Source organism: Sesamum indicum, linkage group LG10 (genome assembly GCF_000512975.1).
Source record: "Sesamum indicum cultivar Zhongzhi No. 13 linkage group LG10, S_indicum_v1.0, whole genome shotgun sequence".
NCBI classification, from domain to species: domain Eukaryota; kingdom Viridiplantae; phylum Streptophyta; class Magnoliopsida; order Lamiales; family Pedaliaceae; genus Sesamum; species Sesamum indicum.
The window spans coordinates 16,039,270-16,048,075 of record NC_026154.1 but is presented as its reverse complement, the minus strand read 5'-3'; positions in this window follow the sequence as shown (position 1 = coordinate 16,048,075).

Here is an 8,806-nt window from a genome sequence, read left to right as displayed (position 1 = left end):
TTTATTTAACATTTTCTTATAATAATTTTATATTTATAAAAAATATATAATAATAGTGACATCACTTCATATATATCATTACATCTATCTAAAAAAATGCAATTTTTGTTCCATAGTTTAAGATATTTTGTAATTTTAGTCTCTTACTTTTCAAAACAATTAAAAATAGTCATATATATTAACTTTTTGTCGAAACATTAGTCCTAATAATAAAAAATAAACGAAAATGTTAGGTGATTGGCTTGAAATAGGTCTGGCAACCTGCTTTTGCAGGTTTTGGGAGGGAACCAATGTCGCATTCTTCTCACACGATGTTGGGGTTAATTATTTTTTTTTTAAAGAAAATGAACGTTAAGGTAAAAAAGAAGACGAAGTAAAATCCCAAACTTTTACCCTCCTTAAACAAAAAACACTAATCCCCAATATCTTTCCCAAAACAAACGAGATCGATGGAAGGTATTGATACTGTGTTAATAAAAGGTCAATTGTTGTTTTCATTTGATTTATTTGCAGCAATAAATTGGGAATTATCTCCTTTCATTGTGCATACATAAGTCTATCCTCCCAACTAAAAAACCACAATATTTCATAGTCATACTTTTAGAAACAAAAGTGAAATCTTCTATCCAAATTTTCATTTGTTCACGAGGTCCTCAATCGAGCAACATCTCCACAATAGTATATAATTGTTTGTCCTCCTTGTATTTTAAAAAATAAAGACATTTTTCATTTTTTTCCGATGATGGCGAGGAGAGTTAGAGAGACAGAGATGATGAGAAGAAGACAGTGAGAGAAAGCGAAAATTAATTTTATTTTGCTCCAAACCATATTTTCTTACCAAAGTAATATTTTCTATTTATTTTTTAATATTGTGAATAAGATTATAATAAAAAGTTAAAGCATGGGACTATTTTATCTATTTCAAAAAATATGGAATTAAAATTGTGGAATATCCTAAATTATGGGACCAAATTGCAATTTTCTCCATTTATTTTCTAATAAGTACAAAAATATATATATATAAATATTGAACGAGGAGCAAAATAAAAAATTCATGTAATTCCTTTTAATAATATTGGTATTTTCTGAGTCAAACTCTATTGGATTTTTTTTTTTTTTGAGATAAAGTATAAGTATAATTTTAAAATCTTTATTTAAATAAATATTCGTATTTCCAGACGATGTTTAGGTGTAGTTAGCCATTTATTTAAACAGAAAGCAAAGGTCTGGAACCGAGCCCAAAAGCCCGGTTTGATAGCCCATTGCCAACCCAAGTAGAGAGGCCATTACCCAAAAAAACTCACGGCCCATTTTATTGTGATTTGGATCTCTATTTTTCCTCTTTTTATTAATGTTAAATTAAATCTAATGAATAATTACTGGAAGGAGAAAATTAGAAAAAATAAATGTAAATCATTTGAATTATTTAAGGCACCTCTTGTTTTTTAAAAAAATTATAAATACCCTTCAATAAAAAATAATTATGTAGTTCTTGAGTGGTGGAGTGGACATTATTATTTTATCATTGCTGAACTTTTTTAAAAAATAAAAAATTGAAAAAATATAAAAAAATTGAGAGTGAATAAAAAATATTAGTTCATAAAAATATTTTTAAAAAATTCAAAAATATATATTTTAATTTATAATGCAAAAATGGTATTTTGGTCAGTTCAACATAAAAATTGAATAAAAACTTAACGGAAACTCATGGAATGGGTTTATTATCAGATGGATGTTAAAGTCATGGGAGTATTTATAATTTTTTTAAATAACAAAAAAATATATAATTATATCAAATCTCAAAAGAAGATGATGTTTTATCCAAAAACAAAATAAAAAAGAGATATGGGCCTGCAACAGGTTTCGGCCTGCATGGGTTCAGGATGGGCCCAAGTCAGAATTGTGTTGGACTTGAGATCGGAAGGCCGTAACTTATGAACTGAAGGAGTTGTCAACGTGTGTGCATTTTTAACTTTTTTTTATATTTATTTTGATAAAATAAATTAATTTTAAATGTGTACAAATAAAGAATTATTGATATAATTAATTATTTTAAAAATATTATACTTGTGAAAATAAAAGAGTATTTTATATACTTTTGCCTACCAAAATAGTTACTTTTAAGATTTTGAGATTTTATAAATAGTATTAAAAAAAAAATCTTTTAGTCTATTTAGACCTTTGTTAATCCATATGCTGCCGAAAACACATTGGCTCTACTTTCTACGTCAAAAGAATATGCAAATTGACCCTATTGATACTATAGGCTATAGCCTATTCACTACAACAAAATATAACATTAATAATAAAATGTCAAGCAATAATTTTATTATAGTAAAAAATATATATTAAACAAAATAGTTTTCATTTTGTTATAATGTAATTATTAAGAGTTGTGTAAAATATTATTATTTAGATAATTAATAATGCATCTATAATCATTAGGTCATCTTTTCCGGTGATAATCTTATGCACAACTGATCTTTCATTACCGACTCGGGCTGATGACAATTGATGATGTAGGTAAAGGGTCCCATGTCGATTGCAGATGAGAAATTTAAATAGTTCATAGGCCTTAATATCTTTTTTTTTTTCCCAACGAAGCTCAGATCCTGACAAGAATGCATTATGTAACAAGAATTTTTTTTTTTTTCGTGAGTTTGAGTCCTACAAATGTATATGTTTAGTTTATTTTTAACAGTAGTATGTTGTTTATTTGTTAACTCCGAATTTGATTGATTAAAATTATTGATGTATTGCATATAGAATATTATAATAATTGTATGTTGGTTTCTTTAGAAAAATCTACCTATTATTTTTCCAATCAAGAAAAAGGGTATTCTTGTCAAATAATTAAAAACTTTTATTATGTTTTGTAGAGAATAATTCAGAAATATAAGTTTTGACGGATATTGGAAAATTTTAATTTAGAATGAGTTTGATTGAATATAAATCAATTTTATATAACAAATATTAATACACTTATAATATAATTAATATATAATTAAAAAAATTAACCAATCACATAATAAATAATTTTTATATATATTCTGTAATTAATTTAATCGAACCAAATTTGATTTGAGCAAAACCTAAGGTGTGGAGATAGCACATGACCGCCACTTCATATATTTGTTTTATTTATTTATTTATTATTATTATTGAAACGTAGAGAATCTATTTTTTTTAATATATAAAAAATAAAATAAAGTAAGGGGAAAGGTAGAGGGAGCAATTAAAGAGCATGAAGATAGGTTATCATGATATGGATTCATGAGTTTGATGTTGGGATAATTAAAAGCAAAGATCCCATCAATTTAAATTATTCCAATTAAGTAATGCCTGCTCAGTGCTCACTCATTATGATTGTTATTAAAAAATAATTAATTATGAAAAAACAAATATATATTGGTATTATTATAATAGCAGATGTTTCTGGATTATTTTTTTCCACGTAAGGTCATTTGAGGGGAACAAAACAGCTAATGATCACCTAGAATCAGCCATTTGCATGCAGGAACCATCATCAAGCTGCATAAAATAATTATTGTTTTATTTATGGAATAATTACACTTTTCTTCTCTAAAATTTGATATAATTATATATAGATTTTAGAAAATTACATGTAGCATTCTTAAGATTTGTTTTCGCCTAACAAATTAGTCCATCGTTAATCAAAATTCACTAAATTTCTTGATATTAAGAAATAAATTGATATTTATTCTTGATTGGTTTAAAACTGACTTATTGCAAGTCAAACAACTTTTTTCGAACTAAACTACTCTTACAACGATGAAGATATATCTCTTACTTGTATTAATTAGTGGAGATGTATAAGAGTAATTTAATCATAAAAATATATATATATATATTTGACCTACTACAAAGTCAACCAGGGTAAATATAGATTTTTTTTCCCGATTTTTGTTAAAATCAGTGAATATTGATTAATAGAGGGATTTATTTGTTAGACAAAAGCATACTTCAAGAGTGCTAGATGTAATTTCGCAAACTACATGGAGTTTACGTATAATTACGTCAAAATTTTAGGAAAGAGGAGTGTAATTATTCCTTTGTTTATTTATTTAGATCGTAAAAAATATCACAGGAAGGGATTTTTTGAAAAAGTATATAAAAGTGTACCGACAATTGTTTTTACCGTGAAAAATGAATGAACTTGAGTTCATTCAAGAATCGAGTCGCAAATCTCTAAAGAAGTTTGCAACAAGGATGATTGAAAATACACAACAACCCTACTCTTTGGAATTGGGCTTGTGGGGATGAAAGCTGTAATTGTCTATTGGTAGTAAAAATTTTCATCGTGTCTACAGTCAAATCGAATATATCATATCTCTCTTTTTGGATAGATAAGTGAATATATGGCAATGTGGGATGTATAGTGATAATAGTCCTTTTAATTGCCACGTGAATAATTCTTTGATGGACTTGAATCAAAAGCTATTTTTTTTTCATCCCCCAATGAATTTTCAACCCTTAAAAGAAAGTGTTTTTCTTTGTTTGCCAACTAAAAGATGGGTGGAAATGTACAGCAAAAGAAGCACAATTGCCAAAAGGAGAAAGGAAAATCTCAAGGGTAGTGTGTTTGGTGTGGCAAACAGCGCACTGATGGGCACAATGGAAGAAGGGGCAAAAATGATGGAGGCGTGAGCCACATGGAGTGATGGAGAGAGCAATATAGCATGGCAGGCTTTTGGGTTTCACAAGGGTGTGTTTGGACCAAGGAAAAAAAGTTGTTCTGAGGGAGAAATTTCAAAAAATAAAAAAATAGTGATGCCTATGCATCATGATTGGTCAAAAAATAAAATAAATTTGATTAAATTTAACTGAAGCTCATAAGATCAAGAAGGAGTTTTGGTGAGAACTTACAAAATTTTGAATCAATTTTATAAGAGATTGCAAAATGTTTGGTAGATTTTTTAAAATAAGATAAAAAGTCGAAAATATAATGCTATAAGCTTATAAACTCGTTTAAGAGAAGGGATGATTACATTTACACCTCATGATTTATGATCTATTTACACAAATTACCCATGTTTTTTGGAGAACTGCGCTACGTCTACCAGAGACGTCAACATCATTTACACAAATTGTCCCTAATTTTTAAAAAAATATATCTACACTCCCAGAAAGATCAACAATATTTCACAAACTACACCCTATTTTTTGATTGTCGGGAATGATTTTTATAATTACTTAAAAAAATATGGGTGGTATGTATAAAAATAATATATCTGGAAATGTAAATATAATCATCCCTTTAGAAAAATAAGGAGTTCTCGGCTTATTTTTTAAATAACAAACTCCTCTTGTTGTTCACTCTGGTTAAAAAATTGTCATTATTAACATCTTACAAGCTTGATAAATTTAATTTATCTGAACACTTTAAAAGCTTAGTTTTAAAATAAAATATATAACAGTTTTTATAAGTCAAAAATATCTTATAAAATGTATGAATTTATAAGATATTTTAAAAGAGCTTCTTATTTTATTATTTTTTTTTTCTAAACGAGCTTATAAATTCTTACCATCTTATTTTGGATTTTATAATCTCATTCTTTGAAAAAATTATCAAACACTTTGTTTATAAGCACTAAAAATATTTTATAATAATATTTAAAAGAACTTACAAACTCAGCTCAGATTCCCTTTCATGCAGTTTGAAGTTGTATCTCCAAAAAATTATGCACTATTTGTATATTTTAGTAACTAAATAGTGTAAGTACAATTTTACTTTCTAATATAATTAATAACGTAATAAAACGATAGTCGACATGAGATGATTGCATCTCTACAAGGGTCATGCACTAAACATTCAAATTTCAGCGAGTTGCACTTTTTCAAATAAAAAGAAATTAATAATAAACACCGACAGAAATATTATTATATATTCAAATTCTAATGATATTCCGCGTCTGAATTTTTCGCATTCATTATATATGTAAAAAAGAAAGTCAAATTAAATGACTAAAAGATGAATTTATAATATAGTGTATAAAGAAATATTTTTCATGTTTAAAAAATTGAAAAGAAAAAGAGTCTCAATTTTGTCTGATATTTTACTTTTGACCTTTGAGTTCCAACACAAAAATGATTAGGAGATTGAACGAATAATAAAAGTGTATGAAAGGTAAATTAGTCAGAAATCAGAATACAATTTAATTATTACAAATAAATACGTGTGTGTGCGTGAGATAGAGAGAGGGGGAGAGAATCTGGGGAGGTAGGGCCCAGCGATATTCGCAATGCTAGAAAGCACAGCCGTTGATATGCGGCGATTCGTCTCCAATGACTCACTCTCAGGCTGAGCCGACACTACCACGTTTCACCCAACCCCACCATCAATTTCAAAACTATGTTTGTTTCTCTCATCCGCTTTGATTCTGTTTCTTCTCATTTCTTCGCCTTCCTGTTTGTTTGTTTGTGCTTTTATTTTTAATTTATAATATAGGATCATCATACTTTTATCGCCTCAAATTTAGTATAATTATATATAAATTTTTTATGATTTAAAAAATTATATATAGCACCTCTAAAATCTATTTCTATCTAACAAATAAGTTCGTTATTAGTCAAAAGTCATTGAATTCGGTAATATTAATAAAAAAATAGAATTAAATTGATATCTACCATTAATTGACTTAAAACTGATTTATTGCAAGTCAAATAATTTTTTTTTGGATTAAACTATTTTTATAACGATGAAGATATACCTTCTCATATGCATTAACACGTGAAGACATATGAGGGTAATTTAATCATAAAAAGATTTATTTAACGTGCTATAAGTGAATAATAAGTCAATTGGGAGTAGATACATATATATTTATAATTTTTATTAATATCAGCAATTTCGATGAATTTTGACTAATAGAGAGACTTATTTGTTAGACGGAAGCAAATCTTATGGGTGTTAGATGTAATTTTTTGAATCACAAAAGCTACATGTAGTTATATCAAATCTCAGGGGAGTGGATTGTAATTATCCCTTATAATTTTTTATATTTTTCTTTTTCTATAAGGAAAAAAAAATCATGGGAGGGGTAATAAGCACAATGATCCTCTTAGGCATAATTATAAGGATTTCTATTGTTTGATTGGAGCTATAAATGATACAATACGATATGATATTACAATACAAAATTTTCTAACAATATGATACGAGCATGCTCATCTAACAAGTAGATATAACAAAAAAAAAAGAAAAGAAAACATATATCTTTTTTAATAATTGAACACCACCCTATTGTCAGTTTTTCTTTGTTAATTATTTTTTATTTTCAGATCTCTTATTCTTCTTTCATTATTTTTTTATAATAATTTCTTATAAACTTCTTTAAATAGTATTTTTGGAATTCAATTAATTTAAAATTATGCACATACATTTTAACATGCTATTAGACCAAGGGAGGATATATTTTATGGAAATGATTTGATCTAAAAAGGGAAAGTAAGAACTAAGAAAGTGTTGGGACCAAAAGATACACACACCCTATCCCAAACAAGAAGTATATAATGATTCGTATTTGCTCTCTCAAAATCGAAGGGGCAACAGAAGAGAGAATTAGAGAAGAGAACAGTCTTCTTGAACAAGAGTTGAAATCTTTGAACGAATCAATGCACAAGAAAGAAGAACTAATCATAGCTCCAATTGTGTACTGTACCCCCACCCCAACACACACAATCATCCAACTCTTCTGGACCCCCCAAGCAAAGAGTTTTCTTTCCATACTACTTTCCCTCCTACGAGTATTGGTATAATATGCGTAGAATTTTTGTAGTTTGTTAATTATATTTAATGTTGATGTGTATAAAAATAAATTGACCTAAAAAGGTTTAAACGATTCAAAAAAAAAAAAGAAGAAGAAGAAAGAAATAGGAGGTCCGTAACATCTTAAGAAACCCAAATCATGAGAGACCCAAAAACACTTGATATGCGGCTTTGGGGAACGTCCCCTAGAAAATAGATTGGCAAAGTGAAGAGGTTGAAGGCATCCCCTTACTCGGACCATGATAAAAGTCCGATAAATATTCGACCCAAAAGGCTCACACACGTGGCATTCCACTGTTCCACATGGCATCCTCTCTCCTATGTGGTATTTCATCAAACCCGAGGCCAGCATCCACATTGGACCACATCACCCTCATGAGGACCCCCCCTGCAACTAGGACAACCCAAGAGAAGAGAGACGCCCCCCAAACCCAGGACCCCTAAATCTAGAAGGGACTCCCTGCAAAATAGGAGTTCTCACACGAAATGAGTCCTTCCCCAAGCAAATACGTGTTGTTATAAGCTGATCAATTGAAGATAAGATCAAATTTTACCTTATCCCCGCATATTTTGCCCCCTTTTTTGAGGAGGCGCCCCCTCTATATATACAAGTTCAGTCGCTCAACGGAACACCCTCCAAAATCTGCAAATTACTCTCTATTCTTGCTTTAGCTATTGAATTGCACCACAATCATAATTTCTTCTACGAATTCCTTAGCCCTATCTCGTTTTTTCATTACGATTCACTTTTATAATTATTTATTCCTAAATTCGAAACTAATTTGGACGTCGGAGTGCTAACGTCTTTTTTACAGGTCCCCCTTTAGAATTTGCATTCGCTTCGGCCCAAACTTTAAGCATAGTCCATATTAATTGAACCTATGCGTTTTTTAAAGACATCAAGTATTTTTAATATTTATTTTCATCTAATAAATACATCTCATTGTTAGTTAAAATTCACTGAATTTGTTTATACTATCAAGACAAGAATGAATAAAAATTTATATTTACACCCAA